We start from the raw sequence: 20,310 nt of genomic DNA on the forward strand, positions 1-20,310 counted from the left end.
GTCTCAGTCTGGGTGAAAGCTAGGCGGAAGCTCATGCTTGCAACATAATGAAGATTACTTTTCCCACCCAACAGGCTCCACACTGCCCTTCCTTTACCCACATTTCAATACTGGCATCCTCAATGTCTTTTGTATGTATGCAAGCAATCAAGAGACATAAATGCATGTAGCTTCAAATTCAGCAGCACTCATATCACAGTGTGCCTCACAAACAGATAGCAATACACTTCACTAAGTTTATTTGCTACTATACATATTGTACTAGCTCCGATCATTCCATCTAATTCACTCAACTGATTAAATATCTACTCCTGTAGGATGTTTCCATTTTACTGGTGCCCCATTTATTGCAGGGCAGGCGAAGTTTAGAAGTGTTACATAATAACTAAATGACTAAAGCACAAATAGTATATATCATCATTTATACCTGTTGTAATCAAAGCTTGGAGAGAGTTCCCTAGTTTTGGGGAGCTCAACATCTTGTCAGGAGTAAAAGAGCCATAGAAATAACCACTTCTGTACATGCCATAGCACCATTTTGTTACAAGCACTGCTCCGGCCTGTATATAAGAGCAGAGATTAAGGGGATACAACACAGTGGCTACTTCATTATGCTCTTTTGAATATCCTGAAGCAAGTTACCAACACTGTAGAAATTATGTTCGATGGTGAAAGTAAAAAGAATATGTATTCTGTCATAATTTATTCACTCAATAATATTCAAAGTTTCATGTATGTATAATTATACGAATAATGGCAATCTATAACTCAAATAACGCAAACTGAATCACAACTCAACTCAATAACATTCATTTCAAGAATGTCCAAATAAAAATGTTCTTAGAGAATTTCTAACAAGTACCACTCACTTGTGCCTCACAGAGAGCCAAATGCTTTTGAATGACCGAAACCTGCAGCAATTCTATTAACTCATTTTAAAGGCATATTATTATTGCCACTAAACTATAAAATGGATAACAAGATTAATGTAAAATAACAAGTCAAATCTGTGCATGAGAAGCACTATCAATCAGATCTAAGGCTGTAGAGGCAGTACCATGGGCTTTAGTGACTGGAAGGGTAAAGCTGATGGCCTATGAAAGGGGATGGGAGTCTGAGTGCCAGCTGGATGTCTATGATGGCCAGCAAGGGATGTTGTGATCGATGCAATAAGAAATGTGAAGTAAAACTAAGGGCAAAGTGTTATTTGGTGCTGGCTAAGTGTATTTGGTTCTCTGCACTTGCAGAGTGGGGCATGAGTTCAACTGAGAATGACTGAAGGCCAGTGAATGTAGAGTGCCAAAAGTATGTGATGGTCAATTAAAAACCCAAGATGGATTGAGGTTGCCTCAGCACTGGCAGAGTGTCTCCCATCATAACCGCGGAGTAGCTTATAGTAGGCTGAGATCTAGCTTGGGATCACTTTCTCTTAGAGCCAGACACAGATCTCTGAAGACTGGTTATATTAATGTGAGGACCATCTAAGTACCATCGACAGCCAGACGATCAACTGTATTATCAACATAAGGCTTCTTCTAATGGCCAATGAAGATGTCTGAATGCAGGCTGAGGAACTTTCAAGTAGAAAGAAGAAATATGGTTATGCGCTGCACAGATTTACCTGGGTCCAGGGACATGATGAATGGTTATTGTAGAATTACAGAGGATATTTCAAAAGGACCCAGTGCTCACCATCGCTCTAGTGCACTTTTTTTGGGCAAAAGAACCTTTGAGTTGGCCCTTGCCTCTACCCTCTCGTTCTGGTGTACACTTCTAGGAACAAAAATGGCCTCTACCGCAACCCCTATCAAACCAGCCTGAATAAATGGTTCATGTCTGGAGTCACTCATAGAAGGCCCTGCCCCTAGGCTTGCCTTCCTTCTTTGTATGCTGTATCTGTTCTGTGTATGAAGTGATTTTGATTTGCAGCTGCCCAACTTTTGGTGTGCGAGGAAGCCGATTTTTGTTGTTAACTCTGCTGTACACATGATGGGGGTAGCCTGATGCCGATGGGATAGGACAGGAGCTGCAGTGTTCCCGGCCAAAAACCACCATTTTGGAATATCAGGTCTTTCTCCTGAGCGGCAAGCCCTGACATTGGGTGTGGGGGTCTTCGCCCTATGCGGGCACCTTGCTATGGGCTGTACAAAAGCCACTTCTACACAGAAATTGCCCATGGGGGTAGGAGAACTGCTGCGCCACTTTTCCACTTCAGACAATGGCAGTGTCTTTGCGAGCCTAATAAGCATTGTTTGTTGCAGCAGTGAGTGGATCAAGAGCTGCTGTGGCGGTGGACCCCTAAGTGCCTACAATCTCATGGATGATCTGGGCCCCCCTCGAGGTGAGGAGTGCTTGTCCACCAATCTGCGATTCATGAGGGGAGGCAGCAGTTAATGAAAGCTGCAGGGGCCCACAACCGCAAAGAAGTGAAATAGTGATAGCTGGCCATTGTGGTTTCTGGACTGGATCAGGCCAATAGAGGTGAGCTCTATGGAGATGCACAGGCCGGAGGGGATTATGAAACCAATGTGATGTGGGGATCCATTGACCTGGTGAGGATTTAGGCAGCTGGGCCTGCAGGATGGCGGATCAATTGTTGGACATGCTCAATATTGTTCCCTGCAGGGCGGAGATGCTGCTTGGGGTCCACTGATCCAGTGGCTCTGGGACAATGTGAGAAATTGTGGCTGATTACCTCCGGTGGCCCCCTGACTTCTGCCTGAGTTCCTCTGGGTGGCACCCTATGCCTGGAAGTGCTTCTGATGATGATGATGATAAAAGAATTTATTTAGCGCACGTACACCAACAGCTTCTTGGCGCATTCGGGAAACTGCCAGTTGACAACCTAAACAGAACAATGACTAATCGAAGGCTTGAGAAAATAACCAGGTTTTCAGCGCCTTCCTACAGGTGAGATAGGAAGGAATACGACGGAGGCCTGGGGGCAGAGAGTTCCAAAAGAGGAGAGCCTGGGAAGCAAATCTCAATCCACCCAATCTTTCCCGTTTGAACGGGCATGACAGCAGCAGATTGAAGCTCGAGGAGCGGAGGGCTCGAGAAGGGATATATCGATGAAGACGAGAGTCCTGTGGTGGTCAAACTTCTCCACTACAAAGGCCCCAATCATATTTTGAGGCAAGCCAGACTGAGTGGGGAACTATTGGTTGATAACCATAGATTTATGATATTCCCTGACTTCAAGGGAGATTTTCAAAAGCAGCAGAACACATTCTTGGAGGATAAGAAGTACCTCCACCAAATAGGAGTACAAGATGCCATGCTTTTTTTCTGACAAGACTGCATGTTGTAACTGGGTATGGAATGCAATTATTTTACATTGCTGCAGAACCAATGGAACTGGATAGAACGCCATCCGCAATCGACAAATATTCCCATTGAATCTAGTCATACACCTCCAACCTATTGGCCAGACATTAGTGGCAGAATGGTGGAAGGGTAATCCTCTCTAAAAGCAAGGCCCATCATGAGCAATAGCAGGCAGTGGTGTTGGCAGCCAGTCTGAGTGTGGCAGGAATGACACATCATACAATTATAGGAGACAATGGAGTAAAGGACAAAGTCTCTGACTGGGCCTTGGTCTCCACGCAAGATTCAGGTGCTGGTTTGCCTCAGTTTATACCCCACATTGCTGATGATTTTCTCTGAATGAGATGTGTTACTGCCACAGAGAGATGGGGTATGGGGAGAGTTTGCGGCCTTAATGACCCTGTATGTGAGTCGGACTGCTGAATATGTAGACAATCAATAGTTTTTTTTGACTGGATGATGTGCTGCGATGCTGGGATGCACCCTTGTGGGTGTCCAACCTACTGTTGTTCTACATGTGATGTTTGCATACAAGTTTGTTGTTGAACTGCTATTTTGAATGGGGGGAGGTTTCCTTCTTGCCCTTGGGTTGGGGAGTTGGGTGTGTTGTTGGATTGGCTGTGCCTGCTGCTCTGTTGTCCCTGAGACATTGTACAGGGTGAGGCCTGGTGGTGGATGTGCTCCTCTGATCTGCCTTTGGGCTCTATGTTATCAGTACACCAATGGTTACTTCCATGACATATACGTTTTTATCCTGAAATGTTCCGGGTTTAATAACATGTCCAAATGCTACAATGTGTATGCCTATCTCAGGACAATGGGGGTCCATATTGCCCTTCCGCAAGAAACCCATTTGAGTGCTGCTGAGGGTCTGGTAATCCATAAGTGCTGGTGGGATCAGACATACGCTTCTGTGTACTCAGCCTTTGTGAAAGGGGTACTTCTATGGATACGGCCTGGGGTTCCCTTTCAAAAGACTGGGGAGCTGGTGGACCTGGCTAAGGCAGGTTTGCTGATGAAGACCTGGCTGTAGTCAATGTATATGCCCCTAATGCAGACTAGATGAGGTTCCTGGATGAGTTATCTAGGGTTCCGGAGCTATACATGCTGCAAGCTATGCTCCTGAGGGGGGATTTTTATAGTGCGGCAAACTCTGTACTAGATAGATCCCCTCCACCTCTGGGCAACTTCCTGATTGCCCCATTAGCATGGATATTTGCCAGGTGGCATCTCCAGTGAGGACTGGTTGATTCGTGGATGAACGCTCACCCAATGTTCAGGGACTATTTTTTCTTTTCCAGTATGCATGAGCTACGTGTCCACATCAACACGTTCCTTTGGCACCCCAGGGTGCACATGGCGGTGCAACATGTTGAAAACTTGACTAGGACGTTTTGCAATCATAACCTGGTTTCTCTCTCCCTGAAAAGGAATTACATGTCCCTGTTTCCCCTTGGCGATTGAAGGTTGAGGCAGTGGAGGACCCAGTATTCCAATAGTCAATTGGGGAAGAGATAAGGCACTACTTTGAGGGTAATGCAGACACTGAATCAATGTACTTTATTTTTTTTGTATAAACCCATAAAGGTCAAATAAAACAATGAAAACAAAAAATGTCTCTTGATAAACAAGTAAATATAGTGTTGCCAGATAACATTTGTAGAAAAGTAAAGGCACTTGCCTGAACTTGAGCTTTTTCAAAATGGGGATAATGAAAGTCTTCTGGAGTATCTCAAAATAACTACGGAACATTATTAAGTGGAGCATGTCCTGTGGAGACTTACCGTCACAGCCACAGGACACTAGGCTCTGACCCCTACTACACCTGTGTGGCTGTGTGGAACAATTGATTTAAGGTTCTACCCTGACTCAGCCACGTGTTTAACCACAAAAACAGAGGGCCAAAGGCCAGCAGATTGGAGAGGTAAGATGGACACAGTCTCCTCATTGTAGGTTGAGTGAGAAGCTTTTAAAAATGCGATTCAGGGACATTGTATTGTGGAGGCGGTAGTCAGTAAGCAAACATTGTTGTGTGAGGTAGAGACCTGGAAGGCGGCTCTGTGAGACATAAAGAGTGCTAGGCTGGAGAACCCAGCTTTATAGCAGATGTTGCTGGTAGTTAAGGAGGCGCTGGTCGAGCATGTTGAAAAACTCAGTTGTTTTGACTACCAAGAGTATATGGTCAGGGTGCATGCTGAGAAGGACGAGGAGGGGTCACTATCCCCACTAAGAAAGGCTCCATGATACAAGAACATGAATCAGAGCGTGGGGAGTGAATGTATGGGCAGGATGGGATAAACGAGGGGTTTGGAGAGTATTATATCTCTCTGTACGTGGTGGCCCTGGACCTAGAGCTGCAGTAGGTGGACAATCTTTGCTCTGCTGGCCCTTCAGGCGATTACTGGTGGAAGGCTGAGACATTGGGAGGAGATAATATGCTTTAGGCAATAAGAGCCACAGTGCAGAGTCTGACCCGGGACCCAATGGAAGGTGCCAGTAGTTGATGGGCTTCTGGTAGAGTTTAAGCAGCATACCTTGATGTCCTCACCCCAAAGTTGGTGAAGGTTTATAAGGTGGCACGACCCCTTGGCTGCTTGACAGTCTACACCTTTGAGGCGTTAGTGAGTCTGCTTTTGAAGCCTGGCCGCCCACCCCATGAAATAAAGGCTTATCGAGCATTATTAATCCTTAATGTTTATTATAAGATTCTTAGTTGAATTCCGGCCAAAAGACTGCTATCCTACATGCCTCCGTTGATTCACATAGATCAGGCGGGATATATCCCAGGGCACAACACCATGCTCAACATTCATACACTGTTGGCTTTGATGGTTGGTGACACTTATGATAAAAGAGCTGCATTGCTCATGGCAGTCGATATCAAGAAGGTCTTTGATAGCCTGGAATGGGGGTTCGTGTATTGTGTAAAAGAGAGGCTAGGGTTAAGGACCAGTTTTGTGAGATAGATTAAGCTTCTTTACTTGAGCCCCACAGCCCAAATGAAGATGGGTAGAGTGATTTTGGTGGCATACAGAGTAGGACTGGGGTGTCCATTACTTCTGTTATTTTCAACAGGGGCTTCGAGGTCTGAGGATCGATGCATCACATTGCCTTGTATGCTGATGATATGCATTTGTTCTTAAATGATGCGGATACGGACCTGACTGGGGACATAGGATTATGTGATTACTTTGGGGGAATATTAGAACTTATAATTTGGCCAAAGTTTAGCTTGTTCTCTATCTGTTTAGATCCGAGCACTGGATCTTGGGGGATTGTTGTGGGAGTCCATTTGCTTGCAAGTATTTGGGGGTCGAGGTCCATCATGACCCGCACGACCACCTGAAGGGCGATGTAGGGGCTGTTGTTCATGCTCTGCACTCCAGCGTGGACTTGTGGAAGTAGTTGCCCCTATCAGTGACTGGCCGGGTGGCTGTTGCTAAGATGGTGGCCCCTTTCCAGACTGCTCTGCTTTTTAGTTCTATTTCTGGTAGTCCCATGGAGTATATTCTGGGACATTGAATTGCTGTGGATTGATTTTAAATGGGGATCTGGCAAGCGTTGGGGGGCAAAGACTACACTCTTTCTGGTGATGGAGGCTGGATTTGTGGCCATGGAGTTTGAGTTCTTTTATTTGTTGGCACAAATAGAGTAATTTACCCAGTGGGTATGCTGTCATCACACTACGGGGTGTTTAGAGGGCCTGTTTGTCCCCGTGTCCCAGAGTTGTTTCCGCTGCTTTTGAATCACTAGGGAGTGCCTTCATAAGCTGGTGATTCCGGGTCATTATTGAGTGCAGTGCTTGCAAAAAAATCACATACTCACTCCCAATTCTCTATTGACTTACCTTTACAATGGGTGGGGTTGGTATTGCATAAGCGGCCACTGCTCTCTGAGTGAGCAGCTGCTGGTATTACCTGGGTGGTTGATCTCTTTCATGTGGGAGGGCTGCACAGGGCTGTATTTGCACCAATCAAAGGACATTGGGGGGCTGGGATGGCTGAGCCGATCACGCATATGCATGGGCAGAATTCGCGAATTTGCGATACGTGAATTCGTAATTGCGATACCCAACAATCTGCCAAATTCCGCAAGCTTGTGAAATTTGTGTTTTTGCAAGTTCGCAAGATTTTTTTGCAAGTTCGGGAACAAGAACTTGTGCATGCGGTCACAACGGTCGCAAACATGTTGTTTCCACTTAACCAGCCTGCACGCTTTACCTTTTTCCTGTTTCGGGTCGCAATGACGTGTTCGCGTTCACAATTTCCTGTTTTGGGTCGCAATGAAGTGTTCGCAATCGTGGCATCGCTCGGCCAGCTACCAAAATCACGCGAACATGGAGGAAAACTCATCAGCGAACGCAGAATCATAGTAAGTCAATGCCGCGCACTTGAGATTGTATTTTTGAAGCACGAACAAGAAAAAAAAATCCGACAACTAGCGAATTGCGGATTTTTGGGCAATTTTGCGTGTATCGCGGATCGCGAAATTGCCAAAAATTCGCAAATTCCGCGAGCTGAACGAGTTTTCTGTCCATACTTAACCACGCATCAGAGCCATCATCTATTTGAAACTCCTCAAGGTCACATAAAGCTGTTACATGCTTTTACCAGTCCCTTACCTTAGGGTAGACATTGCTACCTTCCTTAATGAGCTTTGGGAGAAAAGGGAGTTAGATCTGGGGTTGCCAATTACAAGGTTGACTTGTCAAAAATTCTAGAGCAAATCCCAAAGGTGTCTAGGAATGGTAGGTTCAATTTAGAGTTTGTGGAATTCGGCAACTCTGAGTTCAGCGAACACAGAGTTACAGATAAACTCTGCAACAGAGGGGAGTTTCCTTTTTTTTGGCATGCTTGAAATAACAGTTCTGAGTGTGGAAGTAACTTGCCAGGTGTTCACAAGCACCCATGAGATTTTCTAGCCATTCACGAGTGCCTAGAGATATGCAAGCCTCCTGTGAAATTTTGAGTCTGCTAACAGTGCCTTACGCCATGGCAGTAACTTCCGGTGGTTCCTTTTTGACAAACATGATTGGGAGTGAGCACGAGTGACAACGGCTGCAACCTGGGGAAGAACAGAAAAACAGCTAAATCTCATCAAAAAGACATTTGGAGTTAAAAACCTTCTTTAAATGACCGTTTGCATTGCTTTTTTGAACAAATCCTTTTTTGTTTTTACTTTTTGTTCCAACAGGAAGCCTCAGAGTCTCCAACTTCCTGTTCATGTCCTGCGAGGCTCCTCCCAGTGATTTGTCCATCTTCTGGTCAATTCTCATTTGGATATGAGCTAGAACTCTGTGTCTCCTGCAGATATATTAATGGATTTAAGGATTTTGTATTTGAGATTTCACAAGAAAGTTAAAAAAAACTGTTGTTTAAGGCTTTTGTTCGATAGAGGGAATGCGCCGGGTCTGGTGGCTCAATGGACCAATGCATCCATTGCAGGGGCCTTTGTTCAACCTCATGGTCACAGTTTCAAATCCCGGTGTGTCCACTCAGCCTTTCATCCATCTGAGGTCGATAAAACGAGTACCATTGAGGTGGGTACCAATGAATATCTGTTATTCAGCGCCAAGAAACCTCTGGGTGAATGTGCTCTTTACAAAATACACATGTTATGTTATGTTATTTATATATTTGTTTGATTTTTAAAATACATTGTGGCGGTTGTGGCCTGCAATTTCAGTAGTGGCCTGGCCTAGTTATTTTTTGGCATGTAATTCTTCTTCTTCTGTAAAGGAAAAATGTTGCATACTTTAAGACATTTTCTCTATGTTTAAAAAAATGTTTTTGCAATATTCTTTTAATTCACTATTTGGCCATGTTGGCCAATGAGCCTTCCAGCCAGTCGGGCCAGTACTAATCATGGATGCATGAAATGACTGGTGTTTTGGTGCCTGTTGAATTGAAACATCATTGAGGCCATGGATGGCATTTGATTAAAAAACAAAATGTGTTTTTTGGGGTATTTCATGTTTTTTCTGCAAAAAGTGTATAGGTGGGGTAATGACGATAGAGGATTTGCATTGTAAAATAATTTAGCCCTGTTTATTATCGTTTTTGGCATTGCTGAATTAATGTTGTGTTCTCTGCATTGCATGATTTCTTTGTATTGCCAGTGTGTGAGTGTGCTTGCCATAGGCCACCAATTGTCTTTGTTCCCCATGCCATGTTGCCAGGGGCCATTTTGTATAGTCAGCGTGCAGAGGCCTTCATCAGTTCTTTATTGATCATGTGGTTGGTGTACATTTTGTATAGGCAGCCTGGGTACTTTTGCCATAGAACTGCATGTGTTCTTTGTTTTCCCGGACTGCTGTTTGTTTTTGTGACCATGTTGGTGGTGGCCATTTTGATAGGCAGTCAGTGTGCTTTTGCCCTAGGCCTGCATGTGTTCTTCTTCTTTGTTTGTGGCCATGCCTCCTTGCTTGCTGTTTGACCATGTGGTTTATTACCATTGTGTGTAGCCCAACCAGTATGGTTTTGCTATAGGCCTGCATGTGTTCTTTGTTTGTAGCCATGACTCATTGCTTGCTTTTTGACAATGTGGCTGGTGGCCACTTTGTGTGTTATGCTTGAGGCTTTGTAGCTCAAAGCTCATACTAATGTACTGCATAAAAAGTGTTTTATATATTATTACATAATGTTATTTGTATTTTTTATCTGCACCACTCCTTGCCTCCCAAATCCCAGTGGGATCCAAATTTAAATTGTCATGGTAGCAAGTAGTAGTCCCCTTCCTCTAGTACATCAGCAATAGGATTATTTAACAAACTTTTGTATTTAAATTTGTTTTATAATTTTTCAATTTTTACTTGGTAATTTTTACTATTTCTTTCTACTTTCTTCATTTATATCAATTGCATTTTTTCATGGTTTTCATTTTTTTCAAATTCTTCTGTTTTCTCAAATGTAATCCCTTCTGTGAGCTGGACGGCCGGGGGCCCTCCAATGCACCAGTGCTCATGTGCATAGGACGGCCTCTGGCACAGGGAATCCATCTTATGCAGGCACCAGCGGGATTGCCTTCACCGCCAACAGCCCCTGGGGGGCAGAAAGCCCACTAGACACCAGTTTTTTCCCCCTGATGAATTTAGGGGTGAGGGTTGCCCAAGATGGGCATTCCAATGCCCCCATCCCTACCCCCACAAAATTCAGTCTTTCTGCCCCCCGGAGGGACAGAAAGCACCCTAGATGCCTCTGATTATTTTCTTTATCGGTCCAGGGTGGGAGCTGCCCAGAATAGGCATGCAAATGAACCCACCTTACCGCCAAAGAAAACAAAAGAACTTCTGCCCCCCAGGAGACAGATGGTGGCAATAGCCCATGATCTTCCCATTAAGCACCACGGATTTTCTTTATATAGGTAGGGGTTAGGGTGGCCCAGAATGGGCATGTCAATGCCTTCATCCAAAAAAAAATGCTACAGTGTTTCTGCCCCCCCCCCCCCCCCCCCCAGAGACAGATGGGGTAATAGCACCTTATCTGCACCGCCCGCGGGGCAGAAAGCCCACTAGCCACCAAGGATTTTTTTCCCAAAGTTCAGAGTGGGGGCTGTCAAGAATGGGCATGCCAATGCCTCCACCCACCTCAATAGAAATGACACAGTCTTTCTTCCCCTCCCAGGAGGCAGAAGCCCACTATGCATCAGTGAATATGCTGCCTTTTTTATACGCAGGGGCTGACCAGAATGGGCATCCCAATGCCCCCGACCGCCCCAAAAGAATAGCCACAGTCTTTCTGGGTTCTGGGTAGGGAAACAATGGGAAATCCACGCAAGCCATACCTCATTGTACTCCCCAGGGTATCTAATTTTCAGAAATGTGTGGGTTTGGTAGATACCCCTAGATGGCAGCGAGCCTGGGTCCAAAAAACCAGGTGACCCCCCAAAACCATGTAGTTTTGTTATGGGAAGCACCCACAGCATCGGAGTCAAAACATTGCGGTGCTATAGCACCGCGATTTTGACATCGCATCATCGTTCATATCACATGCAACGACGGCGCGATGTCATTAACATCGCATGCAACTACAATGCATGCGATGTTAGAGGTGCGATGCGATGTTAGCGTTTTTTACAAATGTGGCAATGCTAATTATGGGCGCAAATGTTTAGAAACATGACAAACGTGGGAATGTTTAGAAACATGACAAACGTGGAAATGGCAAAGCATGGATGGGTGAACGGATGGGTGATGGTGGATGTTGATGAATGGATGGGTGATGGTGGATGAATGTATGGGTGGGTGGTTGCTAGGGGACGGGTGGATGGGTGGGTTTATGGCTGGATTGATGCGTGCATGAAGGATGGATGAATGGATAGATAATGGTGGGTGAATGGATGGATGGGCGGGTGCGTAGGGATGGGTGGGTGGATGGCATACTGCAAGCATGGATGGGTGAATGGATGGGTGATGAATGTTGCTGAATGGATGGGTGATGGTGGATGAATGGATAGATGGGTGGGTGCTAGGGGATGGGTGGGTTTATGGCTGGATGGATGCGTGCATGAAGGATGGATGAATGGATAGATATAACATACTGCAAGCATGGATGGATGAACTATGTGAGGAAATTGTGGCCGCAAATGTAGAAAAACATGACAAATTGGGAAATGTGTACAAAAATGTTTCATAAATGAGAAACGTGGAAATGGCAAAGCATGGATGGCTGAACGGATGGGTGATGGTGGATGAATGCATTAATATGTGCGGAAATTGTGGCCGCAAATGTTGAAAAACATTACGAATTGGGAAATGTGTACAAAAATGTTTAATAAATGAGGCACATCAGTATGGGCCGAAATAGTTACCTAAACATTGTTATGGGTGGAAATGAGTCACATTAATATATGCGGAAAATATGGGCGCAAATGTTGAAAAACATGACAAATTGGGAAATGGCTGGATGGATGCGTGCATGAAGGATGGATGAATGGATAGATATGGCATACTGCAAGCATGAATGGGTGAACGGATGGGTGATGGTGGATGTTGCTGAATGTGCTAACAAGGTATTGTAAGATGACACATATATTGGCTGCAACACATGGTAAGGCCTGGGAGAATGTCTTGCTGAAATACACTTGTCCTTTGTTTAAACAAAATCAGAGACTTTGTGGTCTGCTGATCCACTCCAATTTGGAAGTTTGGGAACCAACCTATTCAGATCAGTTCACACAAATACTGGTTGCAAATTGCAACATTCTTTTGCAACCAATGTTATAGTACATCTGGCCATATTTCCCTATGGATTTCGGGGTGAGAATTGATTGGCCTGGTCTTAGTAATACCAACTCAATCTGCATTTGATAGCAATCACCACATTGCTTTTTCAAAGGGTCGTTCACTCACTCTGCTGTACGACTATATCTGCTCATACAAGATGTCCAGGGCTGGGACTGATGGGCGAGAGTTCTGCCAAGCGGAACGTTTGCTGAAATATGAATGTGAATGGGGGGGCGGTTGTAAAATGGAATTGATGTTGCTTCTTTGTGCTTGCACGGACTGATTTGCATTATAAAATGCTGCCACGGAAGAATACTCATGTTGCAGTCGCCTGCTTTAGCGTTCCGGTACACTGAGGTGATTACGAGGTAGGCTTCCTTTGAGTGGACATATTCTTACTGCTCAGCAAGTGTGCTGTCAGGACTCGCGGCTCAATGCAAATCACTGCAAGGTCTAACATCAAAGCTGCTTTCAGACTCAGGGTTTGACATAACTGAACAGGAACCGAAAGGAGATAAACCGAGCTGCTCTCAGGCGTGTCTACGGAGGGAGTGTTATCTGACGTAATAAGAGGCTCTGGCTGATTTTACAGACTTCGAGATTAAACTGTTAAATAGAGTGGGATAGACTTGTAAATCTGCTTTACATTTGTTGTAAGTCTCTGCTTGCACCAAGATACATATTTAGCCTATTTACTTCTCGTTCTTTAACACCATGCGCGCTACGTTTTTTCCCGCTGTGTGCTGACTTTTGCGAAAACCCACGGTTCATGACGAGCTCAGCTCGTCATGAGAGTACGACAGGCATAACTCATGACGAGCTGAGCGTCAAAGGGGTTAAAAGGGCCCATGCATTGCATATCATTACATCAACATGTAGAAATTATTTAGCAAACTCTGTAAAAGGAACATACTACACAGAACATAGACAAATGGTTCTTAGACTACCCCGACCAAGTATGCACTCTTTCTAGAAGTGGTCCCAGCCCACAACACCTCAACGGTTTTAAATAGAAACACATTTCGTTGTTTTATTGTTTTGTGTGTGTATATTCGTGCTGGGCTGTGGTGTGTGGGCTCAAACATTGCGTTGTCATGTCGCGCGATGTAAAGTTACTGATGTGACACTCTCACAAATTAAATGCCCGCATTTGCATCGCAACAACGTGCAATGAGAAATTTGCCAATGCGACTGCCGTTGCGATGTTATGACCGCGATGAAAACTCCTGCGCGGTCTTTGTTTCCGATGGATCATCATACAACCTTTTGTAATAGGTAATTTTGAAGTCTCCGCAGTATGATTTGGGCCATTTCCTGTTGCAGCCACTATGCCTACCCACACAAATGCGGTACCATTTTTATCGGGAGACCTGGGGGAACGCTGGGTGGCAGGAAATTTGTGTCTGCCCTGTTATCCTACAACTTTTCCACACAGAAATATGTGTAAAATTTGATTTTTTCAGCAACATTTGAGGTTTGCAGGAGATTCTGGGTAGGGAAACTTTGTGGTACCCACGCAAGCCATACCTTGCTGGACTCCCCAGGGTGTCTATTTTTCAGAAATGTATAGGTTTAGTAGGTTTCCCTAGGTGGCCGCCGAGCCCGGGGCCAAAATCTCATGCAACCCCCTTTGCAAAGCCATGTTGTTTTGTGATAGATAATTTTGATGTTGCCTCGATAGGTTTTGGGCCCTTGCCTGTCATGATTACTTGACCCACCCATGCGAGTGAGGTACCATTTATATCAGGAGACCTTGGAAAATGCTGGGTAGTAGGAAATGTGTGGATCCACACAGATTCCAGAACTTTCCCACACAGAAATTTGAGAAAAAATTGATTTTTTTCATCTAAATTTTAGGTTTGCAGGGGATTCTGGGTAGGAAAATGTTGGGGAACCCATGCAAGGTATACCTCACTGGAATCCCCTGGGTGTCTTGTTTTCAGAAATATGTGGGTTTGGTAGGTTTCCCAAGGTGGCCGCCGAGCCCAGGACCAAAAACTCATGTGATGCCCCTTGCAAAACCAGGTTGTTTTGGGATAGGAAATTTTGATGTTGCCTCAATAGGTTTTGGGCCCTTGCCTGTCGCTGGTACCTAACCCACCCACACAAGTGAGGTACTATTTTTCTTGTTAGACTGTCCAAAATACGGGGTGGGTGGAATTTTGTGGATCTACGTAGATTTCAGTACTTTCCACCACGAAAATGTTTATTTTTATTTCTTTTTTTTACAAATTTCGAGGTTTACAAGGCATTCTGGGTAACAGAACTTGGTGATACCCAGACAAGTCACCTCATCCAGGATTTCCCTGGTTGCCTAGTTTGCAAACATGTATAGGTTTGCTAGGTTTCCCTAGGTGCCAGCGGAGCTAGGGTTCAAAATCTACAGCTCAGCACTTTGCAAAAAAAGGGTCAGTATTCACTGTGAAAATGTGGTGTGTCCATGTTGCATTTTGGGCCATTTGCTGTCACGGGCATGAGGTCTACTCACGCCAAGTGAGGTACCATCTTTCTCAAAAGACTTTGGGACATGCGGGTGGGTGGAAATTTGTGGATCCATGCAGATTCCAGAACTTTCCACCACAGAAATGTGGGAAAATGTGTTTTTTTGTTTTTACAAATGTTGTGGTTTGCAAGGGGATCTCGGTAACAGAACCTGGTGAGAGCCAGGCAAGTCACCCCATCCTTGATTTACCTGAGTGTCTAGTTTGCAAACATGGGTAGATTTTTGAGATTTCCCAAGGTGCCGGCAGAATTAGGGTTCAAAATCTACAGCTAGGCACATTGCAAATAAAGGGTCAGTTTTCACTGTGAAAATGTGGTGTGTCCACGTTGCATTTTGGGCCATTTCGTTTTTGCGGGCACGAGGTCTACCCAAACAAGTGTGGTACAATTTTTCTCTGAAGACTTTGGGAAATGCGGGGTGTGAGGAATTTTGTGGATCCACGCAGATTCCAGGACTTTCCACCACAGAAATGTGAGGAAAATGTGTTTTTTTGACAAATATTGAGAATTTCAAGGGGTTCTGGGTAACAGAACCTGGTGAGAGCCAGAAAATGTACCCAATCCTAGATCCCCCCCTGGGTGTATAGTTTTCAAAAATGTATAGGTTTGCTAGGTTTTCCTAGGTGCCGGCAGAGCTGGGGTTCGAAATCTACGGCTAGGCACTTTGCAATAAAAGAGTCTGTTTTCACTGTGAAAATGTGGTGTGCCCATGTTGTGTTTTGGACAGTTTTCTGTCGCAGGCACTAGGCCTACCCACACAAGTGAGGTACCATTTTTCTCAAAAAAATATGAGGAATGTTGGATGGATGGAGTTTTGTAAAATATGAGGAATGTTGGATGGATGGAGTTTTGTGGATCCATGCAGATTCCAGAACTTTCCACCACAGAAATTTTAGGAAAATGTATGTTTTTGGACAATTTTTGAGGTTTGTAAGGGATTCTGCATAACAGAACCTGGTGAGTGCTAGACAAATTACTCCATCCTGAATTCCCCTGGGTGTCTAGTTTTTAAAAATGTATAGGTTTGCTAGGTTTCCCTAGGTGCCGGCAGAGCTAGGGTTCAAAATCTACAGATAGGCACTTTGCAAAAAAAGGGGCAGTTTTCACAGTAAAAATAAAGTGTGTCCATGTTGCGGTTTGAGCCATTTCCTGTCCCGGGAACTAGGCCTACCCACATAAGTGAGGTACCATATTTATCAGGAGACTGAGGGTAACACAGAATTGTAGAGTAACTGTTATTACCTATTGACTTTCAATGCATTTATTCCTTCCAAATGAAAGACAATGTTTAAAAAAGAAGTCACTTTGAAAAATGTCCTATAATTCTCATGCTAGTATGGGTACTCACAACTTTGGAAATGTGCAAATATCTACTGTTTCTAAACTCTATATGTTCCAATTTCAGAAATACATGGGTGTCTTTCATACCGATTTCTCCATGTATATGTTTTCCCAAATGAATTGCAATTTACCCGGTACATAATAGAAAAACATTGCAAGACCCCTACGCCTCACAATCAGAAAGGTCCAACGGATGTAACGGTATATTGCTTTCCAAGAGTTGTCATAATTAGAAAAAGTTGCAGGTAAAAACATTGGCACGAATGGCTGTTATTTTCAACTAATTTTCAATTGTTTTCTATATTCAACTATTAGTTTCTATAAAGAAACCTTGAAGGATCTACACAAATGATCCCTTGTTAAATTCATAATTATGTCTACTTTTTAAAAATGTATAACTTTCCAGGATTCATTATTGCTTTCATACCCATTTCTACCATTAACTGAAAGAAGGTTAAAAGCACAAAAATAGCAAAAATAGGCTATGTCCCAGCAAAATGCCAAAACTGTGTAAAAAAATGTTGGTTTTCTGACAAAAGTCTGTTAGTCCCTAAAAGATGGGGAAATTGTGATTTCATCCCTACAAACACTTTGTTGATACCATTTGTAGCGAAAAAAACAGATGATTTCGTTTACAGCACTTTTTTCCAATTTTCCCCCAAAATTTGCTGTATGTTGGGTAATTTCTGGGTCCCCTCCAGGGTCATCCACAAATTCTGGGTGCCTTTAGAATCCCCATGATGTTGGAAGAAAAGGACGCAAATTTGGTGTGGATACCTTATGTGGTCAACATGTTACATAGGCCTAAGCACAAACTACCCTAAATAGCCAAAAAAGGCTTAGCACAGGGGGGAAAAGGCATAGCAGCTAAGGGGTTAAATACATAAATAATTCTTTCACATTTTCCTAACAATGGTATCAATCCCATGTGGTATCTGCAACACACAGCTGCTCAACAGCATTCATTTTCTAAGGATTATTCTATTGTCATTTTTTTTTTGTCATCAGCACCTCCCCGAGTGCCACATCCCATTCCTGACTTGCTGCACATAAAGCAAATAGTTGCATCTATATGTTGTAGTTGCTCTTTTTCTTATCCTTCTTGAGTGTATATGAAAATGTATGTCGGTGTAGTTTTATGAATGGATACACTGTATTATTAATTATTTATTACTTCAGTTACCATACTAACTGATAATACTAATTTATCTACAGCAATGCCATGTATCACTGATGTTCTTCTTGCTTGTTTGCTTTTAGGTGCACAAGAGGCATCACCCACAGTACTGCCAGACACAAGACCTGTGAACAACATGATGCATGACCACACAACACAGACGTCTCTTTAGCTTGTGAAGCTCATTGCCACTGCCTACTGACAGCTTTAACATGGCCACAAAGAATTGAGCTGCCAAGAAAGTCGCCAGTGGGGAGAAGAAGGAGTTGATTTACAGCACTGGTGTGCCAGCCAGGACCTTTTTCAGCAAACACACTCCTGCCACACTGGTCTCCAGGGTATAAGCTGGGAGCAGCACCCCGGCATCAGAAGACCCACCCCAACCTAGGCCCAAGCCCATGTCTGGTACAGAGACTACCAGTCAAATCACAGCAATGTGGACAAGCAGTTACGTTGAAATGGACTTCTCTTTCACAAAGCAGTACCTAATTATTGCTGGAAACTCAGATAAATGGACAACAACAGCTGCAGACAGCAATATGGTTCCTCCTGAGGAAATAGCCGTTCAGGAGATTGAGCTTCATGCTGAGGAAGAAGAAGAAGCCACTATTTTAGAAGATCCATTGTCTTCCAGATTTACAGCAAGAAAAAGGAGGGTTACTCCACCATCTGCCTCTCCAAGCCCCCCTTCTGATGATAAAGACTCCACTTGGATCCAGCCTTGGTCTGAGATAGAGACACACCAGGCAAGGCTCGGGAAAAGGAAGGTTCCTGAAAGCCTTGGAGTTATGGATGTAGATGAGGAGGATAGTGACAAACCAGTCATGGATGTTAGCCCCGCCCCAGTGGAGACAAGCGTTACCCCATCTCAACCTGCTCTGAGGGATGTGGCACAGATGCCACCACCATCGCCAGCTACCATACTTGCACAGCCCCAGCAGCAAACTAAATCCACAACCATCTCAGTAGAAGTATGAACTGCAGAGAGGCAACCTTCAAATTGATCACGTACCCCCAGTGCATCAGACATTGGCAGTGGCACCAGCATCAGAAAGTGGATCACCCCAGTTTGGGACTTCTTTACGGTTAGCAAGATGGAGAGCAACATTGCCATATGCTCCATTTGCAGAGCAAGTGTTAGCCAGGGTAAACTTGGTACAAACTATAGTACTGGTGGCCAAACAACCCATTCGAGTAAACACCACACAGTCCCGTTGGAGGATCACTTTAGCGGCCAAAAAACGGCAAGTGGCGTTGATGAAGGGGGTGGAAGACTGGGCATGGAATCTAATCCGATCAAAGTGGAAGGTGAAGAGAAAGACATTTATGTTACACAAATCAGCCCTGTCCACAGCAGTGCTGTAGTACCACCCACACAAGTAACATTGCACAGGCAAAAGACTCGGGGAAAAGACACAATTTTTCACGTATTATACAGTGACTGCACCGCTGAGAAGCACATTGAACCAACCACCTTCTGCTCTCAAGAAGTCATCTGCATTAGTGGTAACAGAAAAGAAAAAATCCAGACTACTCTTCCTGGCATATTTAGGCAGGAGGGACAGTACGAACGCAACCACCCAATGGCACGTTTTTACAATGTCAAGATGGCCTATCTTCTTTTTTGGAAGCGGTGGGTCTTCTAGAATTTATGGCAGTCATCTGGCTGAAATGGAAGTTTTCCAGTTAGGCCTATTTTGCCAGAGTTCCTGTTCCAGCACTACATCACAATGTGCTGGACTTTGTTGGACAAGCTTCGCAGCAGAGTGCTGTTCACACTATCCACATCACAACAGGCATGTGGCCCAGTTGCCAAGCCATTGATTACATGTGCATTGCTGCACACTGGATCTCTTTTGTGGAGTTAACGAGGTTTTTTCTGCAGTTATTGACACTGCTTAGATTTTTAAAGCCGCTCAGAAGCCTGCAAAAGCAGTCATGTACGCCATGGAAAAATCCCATACTGATGCAAATGTCTTGGAAGTCTTTAACAACCAGTTCTTTGAAGGGCTGTGACCAAGAGGGCTAAACATTGGATTTACAACCACGGACAGTGGCAGTAATATAGTTAAGGTCATAGCAGAAGGTGGCTACATCAAGGTCCTGGGTTTGGCGCACTCCATCAACATAATTGTACAGGACTTTCTCAAAAACGAAGATAAAGTCAGCAACCTACTGTCCACCTGCACTAGAATCTGCACTCATTTCAGCCATTTTTTAAAGCTAGGAAGAAGCTGAGGTTCATTCAGCGTGATAATAGAATACCAGCTAAAGCACTCATACAGGAGGTGCCAACACATTGGAACTCAACATATTACACATGGCAACATCTGTTTGAGCATTACAGACTGATCAGTGAATATGTCATGCAAAGAGGGGGTGCAACTGTGAAAAGCATAAACATTGAGATAGACCAATTGTGCCTCGTCAAATGCCTGACAGAGATGCTGTTTCCTTTTGAGATTTTCACACAGGAAGTCAGCAAGGAGGACAATACCACGGGCCACGCTATTCCGTTGTGTCATATGCTACAGGAACAGCTAAGAGGGGGCTGACATGTACGTACGTATGGGTAAAATAAATGTGCATAAGTTGGGGGAAAGCTTAATCCTTTGCTTATCTGGTAATTCCTGGGCCATCAACCATAGAACTTTCTTATTTCTAACACCAAACTGCTTTAATGACAAAAAACGAATCTAAAGGAACATTATATTATTTTGTTTGTTTGTAGCTGACTGAT

Source organism: Lissotriton vulgaris, chromosome 6 (assembly GCF_964263255.1).
Source record: "Lissotriton vulgaris chromosome 6, aLisVul1.2, whole genome shotgun sequence".
Lineage (NCBI taxonomy): Eukaryota > Metazoa > Chordata > Amphibia > Caudata > Salamandridae > Lissotriton > Lissotriton vulgaris.